Here is a 20367-nt window from a genome sequence, read left to right as displayed (position 1 = left end):
TGCTTTTATGTTTTTAAGCCCCTGAGGTTACTGGTTCATGATAGTGCTAATGGTTTTAATTGGCACAGACCACATAAAGTGTTTAATGAGCTTCATAGCAAACATTTATCTAGGTGGCAATTTTTCAAAGGACCTTAACATCAGCTTTTTAAAATGAAATAAATTTTCCCACAGTAGCTGGGCAGTCACAGAGTTGAACACCTACAGAAACTTCTAAATTTTATTATACATCTAGTATACATTTAAATATCAAATATCCATTTATCTGAAGATGCACAGAATTCTCTGTTAAAAGTTTTCAGAAATAATTTTACAGGTCATATTCAAAGAACAAATCAGTATTTTATTATCTATCTGTGACTAAGTCCCACTACTGCCTGATCACACCAAGTGTTTGAAATGTGACAAACAAGTACATCCAGCAACTTATCTAGAAAAAGAAAAAGGCCGAGAGTCCTTGAAGTGAAACAACACAGGAATTTGGGAAATTCATTTTCAGAAGTCATTGCCCATAACACCAACTTTTTAAAGCTGGTCATGCAAAGCAGTGATGAACTATATACCTGCTTTAATTCATCAACAAATACCAAGATTTTCAAACCCACCCTATCACAGATGTCACACTGCAAACCCATCCTGGTAGGACTGGCATTCTTTACCCTTCTTACAAAGCCACCCTGACCCCCTTCCCACCGGCCAGTGTTACAATGAGCACAGCGACACACTGAGCTGTGTCTCTGCTTCCAGCCCTGCAAATATCACTGTGGTCCAGCCACCCAAGGGACACCAGGCAGTGGCAGCTTTGCTGGCCCTGCTGGTGCTCCTTCTTCAGCAAAAGGCTGGGCCAGCACATCCTGACACAAGCTCCCAGAAAGAGGAGAAATCCCTTCTCATTCCAGGTAGATCTGCACTGCTGAGCTGATCCTGACCAGACTGGCCTGCAGCTCCATCAGTGAAGTCTCTCAACCTCCCAAGCAGACTTGGCATATGTAAGCTGCTCATTGCTGGCCTGTGCTAGCTCCCACCTGCACCTCCTATCCATTTATGACACTTCTGACTGGTCAGGGGTGCTCTAGCAGCACACTGCACTGCATCCCAGCACCTGGAGGAGTGTCCTGCACTGCACGCTTCTCTACAGACCCAGCCTCAGAGTCCTGCAGTGCTGAGCCTGTTTGAAGTGTGCAGCAATGTTTTGCTTGGAAGAGCTTCAAAATATTCTATTCAGCCAAAGATGCAAGTCCTATGAGGAGCAGCTGAGAGAGCTGGCATTGTTTAGTCTGAAAAAAGGTAGCGGGCAGACCTTACCACTCTCTACAGCTGCCTGAAAGGAGCTTGTAGCAGCTGGGGGTCAGGGGTCTTCTCCCAGGAAACAAGCAACAGAATAAGAGGAAACAGTCTCAAGTTCCACCAGGGGAGAAATTTAGATTGGATATTAGGGCAAACTTCTTCACTGGAGGGGTGGTCGAGCACAGGCTGCCCAGGGAAGTGGTTGAGTCACCATCCCAGGAGGCATGTAAAAGATTTATAGATGAGGCACTTGGGGACATGGTTTGGTGACAGATTTGGCAGTGATTGTTGATGGTTGGATTTGATGACCTTAAAGTGGTCTTTTCCAACCTAAACAACCCAATGATTCTGTGGTGCTGTTTTCAGATGTGTTCTTACAGTCAGGTTCTTTCTGGTCCCATCCAGCAATGGATTTAGACATGACCCTTTTCCCTGAAGCCAAGAGGATCCTGGAGGATGTAAGCACAGCTCACGGAGCTGGGAGTTTCTTCGCTGTGCACACACAATGCCACAGTCCAAGCCAGACAACAAGAAACTTGATCAGAGAGGTGCAAACACTAGATCCTGTCCTATCCTTCTAGGTGGAAGAGAGCACTCTCCTCTGAATTTGGTGGTGCAGAATCCCCTCTTGAGAGACCACGTTTGTTTTTCTAGGAGTCACACAGAAATGCTACTTGCAACAAACTGAGGGGAAACTAAACTAATCCTTTCACACAACAGGACACAGTGCATGCACTTAAGGAAAAGGGGGAGGTGGGTACACAGTGGTCCTTGGCTTCAAGCCCGTGTAGCAGGTGGTGTCCTAAAGGTCAGCTCTGGGCAGCCTCAACCCTTCCTGCTAGAGCTGGGCTAACACCAAAACCCAAAGTTGTGTGAAGAGAACAGGGGGATACAGAGATGTGTGTGGCTCCCCAACCTGCTGGTCAGGCCACAAGAGCCATGGTTACCCATGGTTACCCTAGGGTTAGTCTTTCTTCCCAAGACTGTTTATGTATCTAAAGTAAAAAAAAAAAAAAAAAAAAAAAAAAAAAAAAAAAAAAAAAAAAGTAAGCAGAGCATTTGCATGGTTTGCTTTCATAGTTAACCAGCAGCTGTGCAATGTTTTTCAAGATCACAACTTTGTACACTTAACTTTTGCTGGAATCCCACTTTGGTCATGTTTTCCCTTTTTGACCATACTCGAGTCCTTCTCTAAGTGCTTAAACAACAGGTGTAATTTTCACAAAGCCAGCTATCTAGCTCTTCCAGATTCATCTGACCTAGGTTTTCTTTCAAGAGGAAAAAAATAAAAAAATTTGCCATTTTAAAATTATTTTAGTGAACACTTCAAAAAATTAAATGGGGAAAAGCTATTGCATTTTCTGTCTAAGCCTAGAAAATTGGTGAGCATGAAATGTAGGAATGGAAGAGATTTGATCTGGCTTTTAAGTTTTGTTGATATTCCCATCATCTGTAAAATATAGCACAGGAGCGTATCAGCTCTGTCTTCCACTGACAGCAGTATAAAGACAGCCATACGGAAATTAACAAATAATGCCCTGGGCAAAAGGTTTGGTGTTTTTCTTCAATTTTACAACTACTTAAGTAGCAGACACCTAGAGCCTGGCATCACAGTGCCCAAACAACCTATCTGACCTCTACAGGTCAGAGATTTATTAAAATGATACTTCTTAAAGAAGAATAAAACTTCTCCACCAAGTGAAGAACTGGCTGACTGGGTCTGAGCCAAAACCTGATTTCACATCTCTTGACTGCAGACTCTAAAACCCACAACCATTACATCATTACTTGTGTGATTAAGCACTGCTGTTCTACTGAAACAATAAAGGAATTGTCTATAACTGTGCCACAATGGTATCCAGCCACACACCAGCACCTGTAGAAATGGATTAGTAAAATACAACTCTAAATTTCATCTACATAAATTAAATAAACTATATGCTGTCAATGGTTCAGTGCGAGAAAGACACAAAATTAAAAATATAATGGAAACACAGCAGAGTTTTTTCTACATATAAAAAATGTTTGAAATACGTGGCTGTTATTAAAAAATTGATTGCCAAAAGTGCAGTTGGGCTTCCAAACAAAGATAACTTTGAGAATCTCTTCCCCCAGCTGCTTTCCAGAGTAACACTGAAATATCTTGTTGCTATACAGCTGTTTCAGGGAATGATTCCCCAGTATAATGAAACTAATAAATAAATGTTTGCCTTATAATGGAATTATTAATCCAATTGGTCTTACTGTGATTAACATGGGCTGTTAAGGACACAAGAGGCACACAGTCCTCCACAGGTATCCATTCTCATTTCTTTATCAGGCCACTTGGAATAACAGTCTCCCCTGCAAGTCCTGCTGGTTACCCACCACATGCTGGGGAGGGAGTTCAGGGGATGATGAGGAACAGGTAAAGACTACAATGGCAGCAATACCATCAAGATAGACCTTAGCACTCACTCAAAGCCAACAGCTTTTTCACCTTCATTTAGGCAATAGAAACAACCATAACATCCCTGTGAACCAAGCCATGGTGTCAGGCATGTCATACTTTATTTTATTAAATATTTCCATCATGGGATGAGCACTTCCTCCCTAGGGGGAAAGCAGAAACAGCTGCAGTGATGTGCCCAGAGGTTAGAAGTTTGCTATGGACTGAACTACAAAACACAGAGTTCCCTCCAAGTCCTGCCATCACCCCGACTGCTGCATGCATGTAGTTCATTTGTGCAGAGGGGATTCCTTAGGACTTTTGGGCAGTGTAAGTCTATTTTTTGTCAACATTTTGGAAGTTTTGAGATGGTGTTGGTTGTGGACTGTCTCAATAGACTGCTTGAAACAACTATGTAGGCTGTGAGCTCTTGAGACAGATGCAGTCAGGTGCAATACATTAGTTTTCAGAAGAAACAGGATCCCCTGCCAGCAAACTCATGATCTTATGCAAAAGTCCCAAATCATGTGAACAGTGTGGGCAGCACAAAGCCAAGATTTAAGTGTTGGCTACTGTCGTTAGTAAAACCAAAAAGACTTCACTTCTACGCTGGAGGCTACTAAGGGGAGGTCTACACCCATAACCTACAGCAGTTTAAGCAGTATTAAAATGTCAAGCCTGTACAAATCCACGTGTGGGCACTCTCAGGTGGATTTCAGGCAAATTGTATCGGTTACAGGCACAAGCTAAATCAATAAATCAGTTTTAAATAGGCTTAAATGTTACATACAGGCTAATATTTATTCAGCTAAATTAAATTCAAGCAGCTCTTTAGCCAGGCCAAATTAAATGTACATGCAACATTTTCCCCATTTATTAAAAGTGGGTTATTTTCCTTCTACTTAAAGACAATAAATAGAGGCACATGCAAAAAAGTCCCACCTTGATACAGAGGCACCTCTATGGATCTCAGTTTACCTATAAACCTTCCAGAGGCCCACACACCAAAGACTTGTATTATTTACAAGATTAGGATATTCTTGGGGCGTTAAATAATCCAGACACCTCCTCCCACATCCTCCCTTCTCCAAGCCTACACAACACACCAGTGAATGCTTGCATTAAACAGCTTCCACCTGGCAGCTGGAGGAGTACTAAGTGAGAGCAGCTCAACAGGGAAATTCAATCAGTAGCAGTATGCAGAACAGGAAGTAGAAAAGAAATCCTGACCCTCATGAGAAAGTTGAAGGGTACCTTCCCTTGCTCCACCTTTTTCCACTATTCTGTCTTAATCATCTCCAGGGCAAGCTCTTCAGGACAGAGGTTACTCTGTGGACATAATAGAGCCTCTCACAGTAAGACCCTTTCCTCTTATTAGTCTCCACATGTATTAGTGTAATTAAGAATCCCCTCTGATACTGCACCTTTGTCTACACAGGTGCAATCAAGACATCTGTTTGGGCTCAAGTCAGTTCAGATCTTAGGTTGCCTACTTTGTGCTTCCTGCAGTTTACTCTCTCCCAGCAGTTACATATTTCTTGTAGCTGGTCTGTACCAGTTTATTTATTACACTACACACAGCTCTATTTCTAGGAAACTCTGAGCAAGTGACACAGGGGGTCAGGTTTCAGCAGGGTCTGACATAGGCAGGAGCTGTGCTAGGCAGGGCAGGGCAGAGATGCTGGGCTATCAGGCATCCTGATGCCACTGCTTCTGCCCAGCCATGACCTCAGCCATCACATGCAGCTGGCTGCAGGATGGCACATCTGGCTTACCAGTGACGTTTGTTGCATGGAGCAGGGACACAGAACAAGGGAGAGATTGTGGCACTGCTCTGTGAATGCAAGATACAAGTCTTGCTGTGGGCAGGGGAGGAATGGAAATGGAATATGGGGGTCTCAGACTCATCTGACTTCCCAGTACTCATTCACCCTGCTCTCATTCACCTTGTCGCAAACCTTCAGATTGTAGTTACACAATAAACCACAGCAACTGTCTGCACACTATTGCTTTGATTCACCTTTATTTTTTTTCTGGTCAAAGGGGAACAACAACAGAGTGGGATGTCTGTTTGAGAAGAGGATAGGACAGGTACTCTGCTGGTGGCTAGCTAAAGCCAATCTTTTGGTGAGACAACCAGCAGAGCATGAGGTCTGGGTCTGTACTCAGCAGTTTCTCTCCACTGCTGCTCCCTTCTCACTCTGGTCCTATGCTCCAGCATGGGTTCTCTGTGGGCCACAGTCCCTTCAGAGGTGCACTTGCTCTTCCATGATTTTATCAATGGGCCAGAGGCTCTTCAGGGGAGTACCTGCTCTGCCACAGAGCACCTCCTTGTCCTCTGATCTTATTATTCCCTCTCTTCCTCCTTCCTCCTATCCATTCCCTTGTTGTCTCCATGTTTTCCCCTACTCAGAATTTTCTGCCTTTTCTTATATTTGTTTTTCCAGAGGTGCCATGAACTTGGCTGATAGGATCAGCTGTATGGGGTCCCTTGGAAAGAAAGCTGGAAGTGGCTGTGTCTGACACAGGGCAGCCCCTGGCCTCCTCCCACAGAGGGCATTGCTGCAGACTCCCTGCTGCCAAAACCTTGCTATTTACATCCAGTCTAGCCTCTATGGGATGTGCACTTGTGCCTTAGCACAAAAGTATTCAAGTTACAAATACTCAAAAAATATTATGCTTAATTTTGAGAGAAGACTCCACTAAGCTTAATATTTACTTTTACAAGTCATCCAATCAACACTGAAGGGTATTCTAAGCCATTCCAAGCCCTAGACATCTAGTCTTCTACGGGAACAGAGGTTAAATTAATAGGGCCACAGGTAAGAGACCAAGTGGATACATGGATCCACTCACATGGACTACCCAGCTGTTAGTTCAGACCCACACACATAAGACCACGGTGTCTTGTACAAGTTCATGAATTAGGAAATGGAGTACAATACAGATAAAAGAGAAGCCTGCAGAAATCATGAGGAATGCCAATGGACAGTCACATGACCAAAACCTTTCAGTAATCAGAAAGTCACTTGATTAAGGCTTGAGCTGTTTAGATAGCATTTTGTTTAGCATTCTTTCCGTGAAACATAACCAAAATGATTTCAGAGACAATGTAACACCTCTACCACCACCACCCCCAGGTTTTCTCCCTTACAATTCACCTAAAATAATGGACAGCTTAATAAATGGATTTATAAAAACAACAAATGTTACATTCCCAATTGCAATACTAGCTTTTTATGGAATTTGTTATATACCATAGGTTTGTCCCATCCACTTCTATATTTGTTTCCTGTATTCGCTTTGTTGGTATTTGCCTCTGTAATTTTAACTCCAGCTAATAAATGGCAGTAAAATCTAAGCAGACATCTGTGGTTTGTTCCATATACTATGCTGATGACATCTTCCACTTCCCATGGGTCAAGGCAGTAGAGTTGCCCAGAATGCATCAGGTTAAAAGGGAGAGCTAAGGAAGACTTAATTTGTTTTCAAAAGAAGGAAAACTCCCAGCCATACTTCTCAGTAGATTTATCATGAAAATGATTCTGCTACTCCCATTAAAGTCAAATAACCAATATCAGACATTTGATTAACATGTGTGACACCAGGGGATGCAGCTCTTCTGAGAATCTTTGGGCTTCAGACACATTAGAGATCTCCAGCACCGAGGGAGAGGACAGCAGCAGCAGCAAGTTTCACACACTCTAACTTGATCTTTTTTCAGAAGCCAAGCAAGACACCATCAATAAATACCTCTTGCAGGTTATACTACTGCCTGTAAGCCTTCCGAGAAACTCTTGGAAATCATCTTTGCTGTTCACAGACTTGCACAGAGCATCTTTAAAGAGGAAGTCTGCCTTGTTAGTAGGGTTAAAATACATCTTATCGGCGTATATTCACAACTGGTTACCCTGTTACATGCCTATAATGAGACTGGTCCAGCCCAAGTAAAAAACAGTTCTTTTAGTTACTTTAAAAAAACATTTGGGGAAGTAACCAATCTTTCAGTTCTGAAAGACACCTCCCCCCCCCGAATATTTATTACCATATATCTGTTACAAAATATTTTAATATTTTATTATTTCTAACCAGCTATGTTCTCTTCAAGACAAGCCAGAAAAACCACACTTATTTATTAATTTGATTACTAAGAAATCCCTATCTGCCTAGACTTTTTCATATGTTCAGCTTGAAAATCTACCACAATGCTTGTTACATCTTATTTTTAACTAAACCAGAATTTTATATTAGTAGCATAGTCCCTGGGTAGTGACTTCTTTCAAACTATTAAATATTCCAAGAGTTACGACAGCTTTAGAAGGCAGCGCTGCTTTTAGTTTCACACAACTTTTCAATCAATTTTAAGGCAAAGAAGAGTCATAAGAGCATGTAACTTGTATTAAAATTCAGAAAATTTGGTATCAAGTTCTTGTCTAATAAACCCATAGCTTCTAAACCAATTTTTTTCCCTTAGAAAAAGCTTTGTCACTCCATATCATTCTGTAATTTCCAGTTGTTTCCCACTAATAGTAGACTAACTAGTAATAGTTTCCCACTAGTAGACTAACTAGTCATGGAACAGAACTTCCTGGGCCCCACACTGGGAGACAGCCACGCTGAAATGGTCTGTGCCACCCTTTGTAATGATGCCACAGGAACTGCAGACACATACAGAGCTTCTCAAGCCAGCCAAGCTCTACAGGTTTGTGCTGGTCATCCAAACAGCAGAGAATATAGCTAAGTGTTCCAAAAACGAAAATTTTAAAACATTCCCCCTCTTCCATTGGACATCTCTGCCTCTACGTTATATCAAGGTAAGACAAGATCATTATCTGCAGTCACAGATACCACTAGGGAGAATTGAACACCTCCTACTTACCTGGTATCATTTTCAGCAATGATGATCGTGTTTTATTTCTCACTCTTTCTGGTTTCTGACCCTTCCCAAACTGAAGAACAGCTGCAGTTACTGTACACCTACTAAAACCAAGGGTTTCACCTTGTGAAAAGGGAAGGTTAAATGCATGTTCATTTTTTCTTCTTCAGTCCTGTAAACCCCTACATTCCCTCACATCTCTCCCCGTGAATTCACAATCCATACCTACCCTAGTGTGAGGAGTGGCCTCCCTGTGTAGTGAGAGCAGTTTTGCTGCTGACCTTTCCTCCTGTGGCTACAATCAAAACCTAGAGTGGCTTCAGAAATGTCTCGATCACCTATTTTACAGCCTGGGAAGTACTTATCGGTGCAGTAAATTGAAGGCAGCAACTGGCAAAACAATAAAGGCAGGAAGAGGCTTTCAGAGACTTAAGTAATGGGAAACTGGATGTCTGAGATGGAGCAAGACAGAGTTAAAAGGACAGAGGGCAGGACAGATCTTTGGCTGCTTTTGCTGGCTTGGCTGTTATGGTGCATTTGTAATGGGATAATCCTTTGTTTCCCCTTTGATGAACGTAGAAAATGGTTCACATGTAGCTGCTATTTCCCCACAGACCTGTTAACAGCCCCCACAGTAGGAGAGTGGCTGGACCAGTTGCCAGTGGCCAGCAGCCCTTCTCAGTCCCTGGTGGCAGCTGCCATTCCTCGGAGAGCTGCTGCTCTTTAGGGAGAGGCTGCAGATGAAGGTGGCACGCTAGGAAACGGTGACAGACACGCACGGCGCAGGCAGACCGCTGCGTGACCCTTGGAGCTGCTGCAGATTGCAGTCTCCTGCACACTCACACGAAGCAGGGACACCTGGCTTGGGTTCAGCTATGGTTTCACAGCTGCAGAAGTCACCAGCGCCTCACGACTCACAGGCAAGCAGGCCTGCAAGAGGCTGGTGGAGTGAAAACACAGCCCGGAGGTCAGGAGAGATCCAGCATCTTTCTTTTGGGAATTCTGTCAGCAGATGCTGGACATCAGAATACGTAAGCAGCTTCTCACCTCTAGTTATTACTTCTGAGTTTCCCTTGGGAAGATGGGTGGAACAATGGCAGTTTCAGATTTCCAAATGATGCAAAGAGAACATTTTAAGCATGGGCACAGAGTGCTTCTTGGGACAGAGTTTTTTTTAAATACTAAGCCTCCAACAGAGAAGAGCAGTAAAGAGATTATTGGCTGGTTTTAGTGCGTCTGACTAGATTTTGTACTTTTTTTTCAGAAGTAACAAAGCAACCATCAGTGGGCTGACTAAACTTTGCTTCCTCACAAAGCAATCTACTAAGAAACATGCACTGGTTAGTACAAACAAGAAGAAACAGCAAACCTCTAAAACCGTTTATGATACAAGAAGTCTACAGAGTACAGGATATGAGAACAGTGTCACCACAGTCCCTATATTCCTATATCCAAGCTCTTGGACCAGAGTGAGTTTTATTAATAACCACATACCTTCCTAACAATGAGACAGCTTGCAGCCAACAAGTTAAATGCCTTCTTTAAAAAAAGAGTAATGTAAGAATGTGCTGTATATAAAAATATACAGAACAGCAAGACAACTTGAAAAAGGGGAAGGAGCAGCGTAAAAGCAAAATATCAAAGGAAAAAGAGGAAAAGCATCTTACAGTTCCTGCTTTAATAAGTAATACTTCAAACAAACAACTTTGATATTTATTTTGCTAGTATTATTTTGGCAGTGATATATTTATTGTATGAAAGAATATGTAACAGGATTGCAGCTACACAAATATCCCACTTCCACAGCCACAGAACACACTACTGCCATAGGACTTCAGAAAAACAAACCTAACCAAAACCCCTTGGTTAAGTTTGCAAAGCTCATATGTTAAGATACAGCACTGTAATTCCTTAAAGCTCATGTATGCTAAAGGATTCACCATTATTTGAAAAGCAACAAGACAAGAGCAGTTGCTGCAGCTGTAACAGCTGAGAATCACATACTGCAACCAGTGCACTTTTGGCATGGTAGATAAAACCCTGCCAGTTAATTGGTAGTGTAACATCTTTGCAGTGACCAGTTCAGACCATCCCAAACAACTTGAAAGACACTTCTTGAATTAATCCAAACCTGATTGTTTTGAATTTATAGAGGATACCCAAAACTCTTTACTTCTTAGCATATAATTATCAAATTTAAGAACCTTGTCAGGATTTCCTTACAGATCTGCTCAACTCCAGTAATTCTAAAAAAAAAAATCAAAATCCTGTGGCTATATAGTAAAGCTAATATCAAGTGAAAAATGTGATCAAGCAAGGGGAAGAAATTAAAGGGTGAAGGGGTTGGGAAGATCTTGATTTAAAAGCTGATTTAGAGGCTTAGGGACTTGTTTTTCTTTCTGCTGTATTTAGAATTATAAGAGTGGCTGCTGTTGCAGTCAGGTTTTCAAAACAGCTCAGTCTTTTTCAAGCTTACAGGAGTAAACTGTATTTCTAAAAGCACTAGTATACCAGATAACCATGCTCAGGTCAAATTTTATACCAATTTCTAATTCAATATCATTAAATCACTTCAAGTATTCAAAAAAGAGACCATTCTGAAACAAAGACATGAAGCAAATTTAAGATATGGTACTCTGAAAGCCACATCTCTTATTTTAGTTCTGCAATATGAGCTGAGAACTAGATACAAGAGAAGGATTAAGAGCCCAGATCTTGGCTCCCTTTTGCTTCGACGTCCTGACTCCAGGGGTATGTTTCTCAGCCTGGTCTCTTACTTCTCACCTCCTCACCCCAGAAGGTGACTGTCTAGAGCTTTTAACCTCTTCCTGCACTTTTGATATTAAAGTCTGAGCCAGTAACATCCCTACATAGGTCACTCATAAATCCTGTTGGGATCTGTACACACAAAAATCCTCTGCCTCGTCTGTGTTAAGCATCCTTTAGTCACACCTAATGTGTCAATCCCACACAACATAGGTGCAGCCATGATGCCCAAATTCCTTTTCCAAGAGCTCTGAAGACTCCTTAAAGTTATGAAGGATTGCAGATCTCACGCTCTCTTGGCTGAGACTGCAGAGGAGATTCACCATCCTCAGAACCTCAGTGTAATTCCATATTGCATGAAATAATGACATTTCTTTGGTCTGCAGGAATCAAGCAAGCAAGAGTGTGACTGCGTAATTTAAGGGGAGGAGCACTCACTCAAGAAGAGAGGAAAAAATGTGAATTCAAGTTCCTGCCCCAAATCCCTACTTAAGATAAAAATATACAGACAGTCATTAGGGCAGGGCCTGGAAACCAAGAGTTTTAGGAAGGGTGGCAGCTGTTCCAGGAAGAATGTGATCATGAATTCAGCAAAGCAGAACATGAGTAAGCAAGCTAAAGCAGGCAAGACATCTTTAGTGGAAGAGATTATTATTAGTCTTTTAAGGAAGCTATTTTATGAACAGCGTGATAAGGTTGGAATGTCATGGCTATTCTGATTTGGAGGACAAAAATCACTATATATCCAGATAGTGAGTTGACTCAAGCCCTAATCCAGCAAACTTTTTCTGATGTAATTTTCCCCACTGGTAATCAATTATGTATTTGCATAAACTGGGTTTTTTTTACTTCCCACTAGCAACACCAGAAATTTCCAAACAAGCTCTGGGCTCGAACAGTGTGTTGCTGTGAAACAATTTACCATGTGTGCCACATGAACCTGTACCAAGATTATGGATTGGGTGGACATAAGTGAATTATGGGTCATGAATAGAAGCCTATCTGTAATAATGCCACTTCAGATTAAGGAAATTCAACTTGTTGAGACAAGAGTTTAAGCTGGAGAAATGTTCATCTTTCTAAGGAACATGAACAAGAAAACAGCATTACAACAAAGAATATATGAACCTTCGGTCATGTATCAAAGACAGCCTTATCAGCTTGTTTAGCAGGCATGCAAATACCCCCCATGCAAGCCATGTTCTGTCTATTTGACCATATCATGTATGACTTACTTAAATGCCAGTCCCTAAGACTGATTTCTATGTTGAAAATCTTCAACCTGTTTCAGGCATGGGGAGTATAATATACTTCAGGAATAATGGAAAATCCTTGTTCACCTCAGAGATCCTGTTCCTGCACATACCTGCACTCCAGACCCCCTTGCACAAGCTCATCACTGCTCTGAGTGGAACAGGTTTCCATAGAAGGGGTTGAAAAGAGAGGCAATTTTAACAGGAGTGGAAGGAGTTGTATATGGAAATGTATCTATATATAACATGTAATATCAATATATTTATATCAGCTAATGTACATTAAGCTTGGGATGACTTTTGTGGTAGTCCAAAGCAGACATATTGCAGAATCACAAATATTAAATTTGTGTTAATTCAAGATGATACAGTTATTTTTCTCTTTGCAGGAACTAAATATATGAGCTATCTGAACAAGAATAGCTCAGATCTCACTAATTTAACACGTATTATTATGTTTGGCAGGTTCCAAAGATCCTGAAGCCCACTCCCCTTGCCCAAGAAACCCCAGATCATCAGTACGGAGCATATGCATAGATCACAGGTGGGAGAGTACTCTGCAGAGAGAGTCAAACCATTTCACTTATTTGAATGTGGTCAAGGGGAGCAGTTGTTCAGAGAAGTGAGACAGCAGATGGCCACCAAAACAACCAGAGTAGTTCTCAGGGGTAATTTGTATTTTCTGCTGAGCTGTAAACATCAGCCCTGTGGGTATTTCCACGCACCCACATGCTGAGCCTGGCCTCATACACACTTAGAGGTTAGCTGAGCTTTCTGATGGGATCTCTCATGATCAGCTGAGCAAATACCTATGTATTTGCAGGATTAGTCTTTGTAGCTGAACTGGACTCACCAAATCTGTTTCTGTTGATATTGCTGGTGCCTGTAGCTGACAATCTTTTACATTCATTACAAGAGAAAAGTTCCCCCCCAGCCCTGTCACAACACCTCTGTTCTGGTGGTCAGGTGGTTTTTAGATATGTTACACCAATAAGAAAACCCATTACTGAAAAAGTACTATTTCACTGGCTATTCACATTGAATGGAAAAAAACACAGAGAAAAGCAATGAAGAGCAAAAACCAGAGGACCTGAGAATTTGTTTCAGGCTTGTGATTCAAACTCTGAGGTATAAAACCTTGCTGTTTCTGACATGTAGAAAAAGGCCAACATGAAAACAGATTTATCATATTCAGCAGTAAAAAGTGAATATACCATAAATATGTTAAAATAAAACACTTAGAGCAAGATATTTAGAGTACCTGTACAAATGTACTGTAGCCAGGCCTAGGTAGCTTAGGAAAAAAAGAAAAGGACACAAGTGCCCTTACAGTATTTTTAAAAGTAGTTTCCTCTCTTTATTCAGGGATATCCTGGGAGTGGCTCCTTGATACAATGGCATTTTCAACTAGAGAGAGGGGCTAGCACAACTACAGTTGCTCCTCAGCTAGATGTTTTGATATAGAGCAGAAATATACCCATTCAGAGAATGCCAGGCTGCCCTGATCATTTCCTCAGAGGAAAAGATTTAACAGGAACTTTATGACACTCTCACTGACAAGGGTCACTCTCAGTGACTGAGCTTCTGCACAGGGACAGCAATGTCCCCACTGTTACCCAATCTCCTGTACAATGTAATAAAAAAAAATCCAGGATGAACTTTCAGTTATATATTGGACTTTCTTGAGATGCATCAAGGGGAAATGCAAGGGCAGAGCACTTCCCTAAACAAAGAATGCTGGAATTTAATTAATATGCTTCATGCCTATGCAGACCTGCCTTGACTTACATGATCATAATGGGGGTGTATATTCAAGAAGCTGAGCATTACTTTTTATGAGATCAGGATATTATAAAATAATATAAAAAGGTGGTTCAGAGGTTGTGTTTTCTACTCAAGTGAAAAATAAGTGTGTGCCCCAGTGGTGTTCCAGGACTGGTGTTGCAGTGACAGATATTGCAGTTTGAATTAATGAGAAAAGCCAAAAGGTGAGGCAGCCTGAAGACTGCACTTATTTCTCAAAGTACACTGGCTGTGTTTAACAGTAAATATTCTTACCAAAATGAGTTCGTGATAAGGATTGAAACGATTATACTCTTGAGAATCTTGTGATGTTGATCAAGTTCTCTTCATTTTGTGGATAGAGAATTTAAAAGTCTAGTCATGAATCTTGAATTTAATTCAGAATCAGATACAGTAATGACAGCTGGAAGCTGTAAATAAAGCAGGGGTTTTTATCTTAAACTTTGCAGATCCAAGTGATGAGTTATTCTCCTTGATTGCAAATTACCTTTACAACCAATGGTAAAGAGGCACAAAACTGAGCTCTCCCACCACATTTCTTTGAGACAATTCAGTTACCACTGTAACAAAGGTGTTTTCAGACATTATAACCTGAAGGCAAGCTCAGTACTGTGGTTATCTGATGTTTACTTTGTAATCATCGTTTTGTCTCTTTTATATTACACTTAATTCCCAGCGCAGCCGGAGAATCAATCAGCTCTGAGAGAGGCACCTACAGCTGGCTCACAGCCCAGCTGGTGCAGAGCCATTTGGCTTTGCATCAACCTTCTGCACCAACGCTGGCTCAGAGGCTGTGGAGAAGCAGGGACCAAGAAGCTACAGCAGGTATGGACTGAGCTCATATCTGTTTTCTGGAGGATTTGGGGTTGAACTTAGGTTTACAGCAAGGTCCTTCAACAGTCCTGCACAGTTTGGTTAATAGAGAGCATTCACTAAAATTACAAAGTACAGTGTCTGGAAACAAGCTCACAGTGGCATAATCTTACTCAAAAAGCAGAATTCCTTCAGTTCTGAAGAAAAAGAAACTTATTCACGATCAAAATAAAAAGTGCCAGGAAACAAGTTATGTTGCCTGCCCCACATGGAATGGAGATGTGGACAGGCTGGAGGGGCCCCATTGCAGCCTTATTGCAGCCCACTGCAGGCACCAGGAGCTCCTGACACAGTGCCAGGTACCTCAGGGCCCGGGGGCCTGCGCTGTTAATGGTGTTCCACAGTACCCCTGTGGGAGGGCTGCAGGGTTCTGCAGTTCTTGGTTCAAAGGCAGTCTATCCCTGGAGACACAAACAGGCAGGAAGCCACACAGACTTCTGGTTTTGTGAACAATTGAAACCGATTGACATTTTCCTACAAAATTTCCAAATAACTGTCAAAATCATAAACTTTGGTTTAAAAGAAAAGTCTTCAAAGATAAATGATGCCTCACTTTCTTACACGAGAAATCTTTGAAAAGCTTGTTCTCCCTACCTTTAAAGGGGAGACTGCATGCTACCTATCAGTGTTTACTCTTAGACCTTCCTCAACAGGACCCCACTGCTCTGTCTGTCCCTCTTTAACCTTCCCCAGAGCACCTTAGTCTTATCACATATCAAGATCCATCACTCATTCACCTGTTCCCGTTCCTCCTAAGTCTTCCTCCAAAGAAACCTGATTCATCTCTATGTAAATAATTGATCAAAAGTTCCTTTTTATGTATCCTACACTCTGGTTTTAAAAGAAAACTTCAGACTGTAAGAGACAAAAATTATGAGACAGGGACATCAATCATTCATGAAGCAAAACCACAAAACATACGAGTACCCAAAAAAAATTGAATTAAAAACTTGGAGATATTTAGGAGACGCCTTCCCTGTTTTTTAGGGAGGATTATTTCAATGTTCCAAATACAATTATGCGTTATTATTATTCAGAATGGCTCGAGAATATCTTACTCAGTACATCTTCAGTTTTCCTGCATTTCTTCTACCTTTTCCTTTCAAAAAAATCTCTGCATTAACCCCCAGGAAGTAACCAGTCACAAGCAATTTTTTTCAGATTGATCACACTGTTTTGAGGGATTACCTCTGTCAATTCCTTACCCTAGTGCTTTTAAGGCAAACACTGACATTTCTCTATACTCAAGTTGCATCACTACCTATTGACTAGCTCTACAGAGAAAGGAAAATTCAGTCATCATAAACAGCCTCCTCACTCCATCATCTGAATAAATAAGCACCATATTCCCTTCCTGGCTAGCATGAGGGCGGAACACCGTACCTGCCTTGTTCCCGCAAGACCAAAAACAATGCTGTTAATCTCAGGTCAGAAAAATACAGGCAATCTGAGCATGAATGACTGCTTATCAATGAAGTTTCAAAAATATGCTTCACTCTTTCAAGTATTTTTATGAAAGGTCTAGGATGAAAATGGGAAAACAGTGACAGTTTAGGAAAAAAAATCAAAAACAGGGAAAATCACTTACTGTACTTGGTTCTGCAGAGGTATTCAACACAAACATCACCCTTCCTTGTCCAGCTGCCAAGTGCTAAAGCATGAAATGAGCAGCTGTTTCCTTCAAGCTGGGGCTGTGTGTCTTAACTAGTCACATGCCCCTCCTGATAAATCTCACTGCCGTGCCAGGAGGTTAGAATCTGAAGATCATTATTCCCCCTATTAGAAAATCCTTTTCATAATAACAGCCTTTGCTAAAGCATTTGACTGGAACGCGGCGCTATGTGCTCCATAACTTCTGGTTTTTTGTCGGTATTTTTTTTTTTAATGACTAACACCAAACAGCAGATAAGCCTTAATCGACAGTAGGGGCAGCACAAGTGGAAAGTTAAACACGTCCCCGTTGATCGCTTCAGGTTTTTTTCTGACTGCAGACTTTGCTGTATTTTAACACAGGAATTTAAACAGGAACAGGAAAATTTAAAATACCATTGTGTTCCTAGTGTCTTTAAGACCAGGGCACTCCAGTGGTCATGCAAAATACACGAACAACCCCACTTTTGGGGATTAGCTCTTCTTAAGAAGAACATTACTATCTTTTGTGTTTGGACATTAGAGCTGCGAGTATTAATACTGGAGATAATTTTAATTTTGGCACCTGGCATTTTTACTTCATGGATTATGTGTTTCATAATATGTTTCCCAGATATTGTATAGTCAGACTGAGACAGACCCTTTGAGGTGAGGACTATCAGTCTAAACAGAGAGAGCGAGAAAAATGCATCCTTATCCCCATGTTCCCAGATGTAGGACAAATGAAGGAGAAATGCTGAAGTCAAGAAAGGGTTTTGATGGAATTTTCCGGGTGATATGTAGTCACACATTACTGAAATTCAACTGAGACTTTACACTTAATTTCCTTTAGCTTGGTCACTCATTTAAAGATATTTAAGTATTTGAGACAGTCAATGGTATTTCGAGGGTGAGGTGCAAAATATTATTTTCTGAATTTCTGAAATTCCCATCCCATGTACAGGATACACTGTGCTGAAACCCTGGTGGTACCACAAATTGGCAAGAAAGGACACAGGCAATTATCATGCCTCACTACAGGACGTGGTAATGCTATTTTGATGTTTGGTAAGCAATCCAGATCCTGCAAGACAGCATGGTCTCATTGGATTACAAAGGGCATTATAGGGCATTTTTCTGGAATACAAACTACACCCATAGATAGTGCTGCAACTGAGATTTGGACAAATTAAAGGGATTTCTCAGAGCCAGGTGCCTGCTTTAAAAGTTGTTAGAATAGTATAGCATATCTAGCTGGCACATTTGTCAGAATCCAATGAAAGCCAGCAAATCCCTGAAGTCTGCAGTGACAAAGGGTAACTCGGGTTGCTTCCTTTGACCTTACCCAGCTCTTCATATTATATAAACCGGCACATGGTTACAAAACCATGCAGCCACCAGCACTGCCAGCATAGCCTGGAGCAGGGAAGAAGCCCTTGTGCTGATTACCCACGCCTGCCTTTGTGAGCTTCTCCTGTTCCTCGGGACTCTGGGAAAACAAGTTTTCAGAGGACAAACTCCTGCCTTGAGGGAGCTCTCTCAGCCCGGCCAGGCATGGGTGCATCCAGCTGTGGGGAGGCTTTAGTCCCAGCCTGGGGGGCCAAGGAGCCCTGGGGTTGGGGTTCCTGCTCAAAGGGCTTGAGCTCTGCATGTGGCCTGGCCTCCTCTTGGCCTGAGCAAGAGGCAGAGGGAGGAGGAAGGCCTGGGAAGCAGGGAATGTTTGCTGCAGGTGTGTCCTGATGCACAGTCAAGCTGGGCAGCACCTCAATAAGCTGCTCCTCATGTTGTCTGGGAAGACTCCAAGAGATGGTCCCAGGGCATGGGGCTCTGTGACCCAGGGGCCTGCACAGATGCTGAGGAGGCTTTAGAAAAGGAGGTTGTAAAATCTATGAATTTAAAAATGAGAAATAAGCCCATGAGGAATGAGTTAATTCAAATTTAGGCCAGTGGAGGAATGGCAATTTCAAAAATGGAGCGAGAGCTACCCTGGCAGAACTGAGTTGAAGTTCCAGCAGGGCCTGGCCATGGATGACAGACCTGGCTGTAAACACCTGGCCTTGCTCAGAGAAAGGAGAAGGCACTCACTGGGCTTTAAGGCACCACCCATTGACCAAATGAGTTATCCTTGATAAATGCTTTTTCATCTCCCCTAAAACACACTAAGATCAAGGGTACCAGAACTTTACATGCAGCTTTGAAATTACTCCTAAATTTCTTTACAACTTTGTAGAAAATTACTCCCTGTTGATACTGAAGAAAACATGACTGAAATGTGTTCCAAAATAATCTATTTGACCATAAATATATTTTTTATTACTTTGTCCATTTCTCTGATTATGCAATATCAACTGCACTCTTTTACATTTATGAGCAACTGTTAATATAATTGATTAAATACTGGTGGTACCTGGGCCATTTGAAATAGCACAGAGTACAATGTCATCACTCTGAACTGAATAGCTGTCTGTATTTGGTAGTCATGCTCCACATAGGAACATAATTTGATGATAATGACTGAATGGCAATATTCCACAAACAACTTTGGATACACTTCCTAAAAAAAAAAGTAGCCTTTCTACTTTCTGAAATTAGTAGACAAATAAACTAATTTTTATGGCTCTGTAAATACTGCTGTAAACTGTGGTTTATGTGGGAAAAAAAATATCTGTCCTCATTCTAGACAGACAATTTTAAGTTATTATGAAACAGAACAGATAAATAATTTGGGTGTAATTCCTAAAAATAAAGGTCTTAAAAATTTTGTGGAGGTTTTTCTTTTTTTCTATTCTTTCCTGTTTTTTAAAAGAAATACCAACATAGAAAAGAAGACCAGGTAGTTAATGCAGCTGAAAAAATTAAGTGTTGTGTTCTTACTTCTATCAGCATTTTAAATATGACAAAAGCTTTGCTGTGTGGAACACAACAGTATTCTACCTTCTCTTTCTGTTGAGAAAACAAATGAAGACTGGATTGAAAAGGGTGCATTTCTTTCTCTATGAACTTTCATTTGCGAATAGGACACGATGATCCTTGTGGGTTCCTTACAACTCAAAAGATTCTATGATTAATGCCTCAAAGGAAAACTAAGAGATGAACACAGATTTCTCAGCCACGCTGAAATTGGACATGAGAAATACTGAAAAGGAGCAACAGAAAATAAGTACAGTTAGCACTGAAGTGTGATAGGGATGTGTGTATGCAAATAAAATATTTAATGTCACATTGTATAGATAGCTTTTAGAGTAGCCCCGAGGAGTTAAGAATGGAACAGTTGTCCATTTTGGTTTGGGTTGAGATCAGGAGATTTTTGCTTTTATTGATGCTGAATAAATGGATCCAGAGCCTCTCCTTATTGTAGGAGTGGCTTTATTTCATGGCTTCCTTTAAACTGTTGTTTCTCTTATTTATTTATTTTTTGGGTTTTTTAGATGCATTTAGCTATGTCTTGCTTA

General features: G+C 41.3%; 1 protein-coding gene across 5 annotated transcripts in view; it reads right to left on the bottom strand.

Annotated features, from left to right (window-relative positions):
• Positions 1-20367, bottom strand: part of RASGRP3 (RAS guanyl releasing protein 3) — a 58336-nt gene that overhangs the window by 28615 nt on the left and 9354 nt on the right. The window contains exon 1 of one of the 5 annotated variants that reach the window (XM_019006006.2): positions 16875-17114. The exons of 2 other annotated variants lie outside the window; for them this stretch is intronic. The gene's annotated coding sequence lies outside the window, so the exon portion shown is untranslated. Of the gene's footprint in view, positions 1-16874; positions 17115-20367 lie in introns of those variants that run through there. 2 more of the 5 variants (XM_015621759.3, XM_015621761.3) reach the window with 2 other exon arrangements.

Source organism: Parus major, chromosome 3 (genome assembly GCF_001522545.3).
Source record: "Parus major isolate Abel chromosome 3, Parus_major1.1, whole genome shotgun sequence".
Classification (NCBI taxonomy): Eukaryota; Metazoa; Chordata; class Aves; order Passeriformes; family Paridae; genus Parus; species Parus major.
Note: the sequence above shows the minus strand (reverse complement) of the source record. Positions and strands in the feature narration are given on the sequence as shown.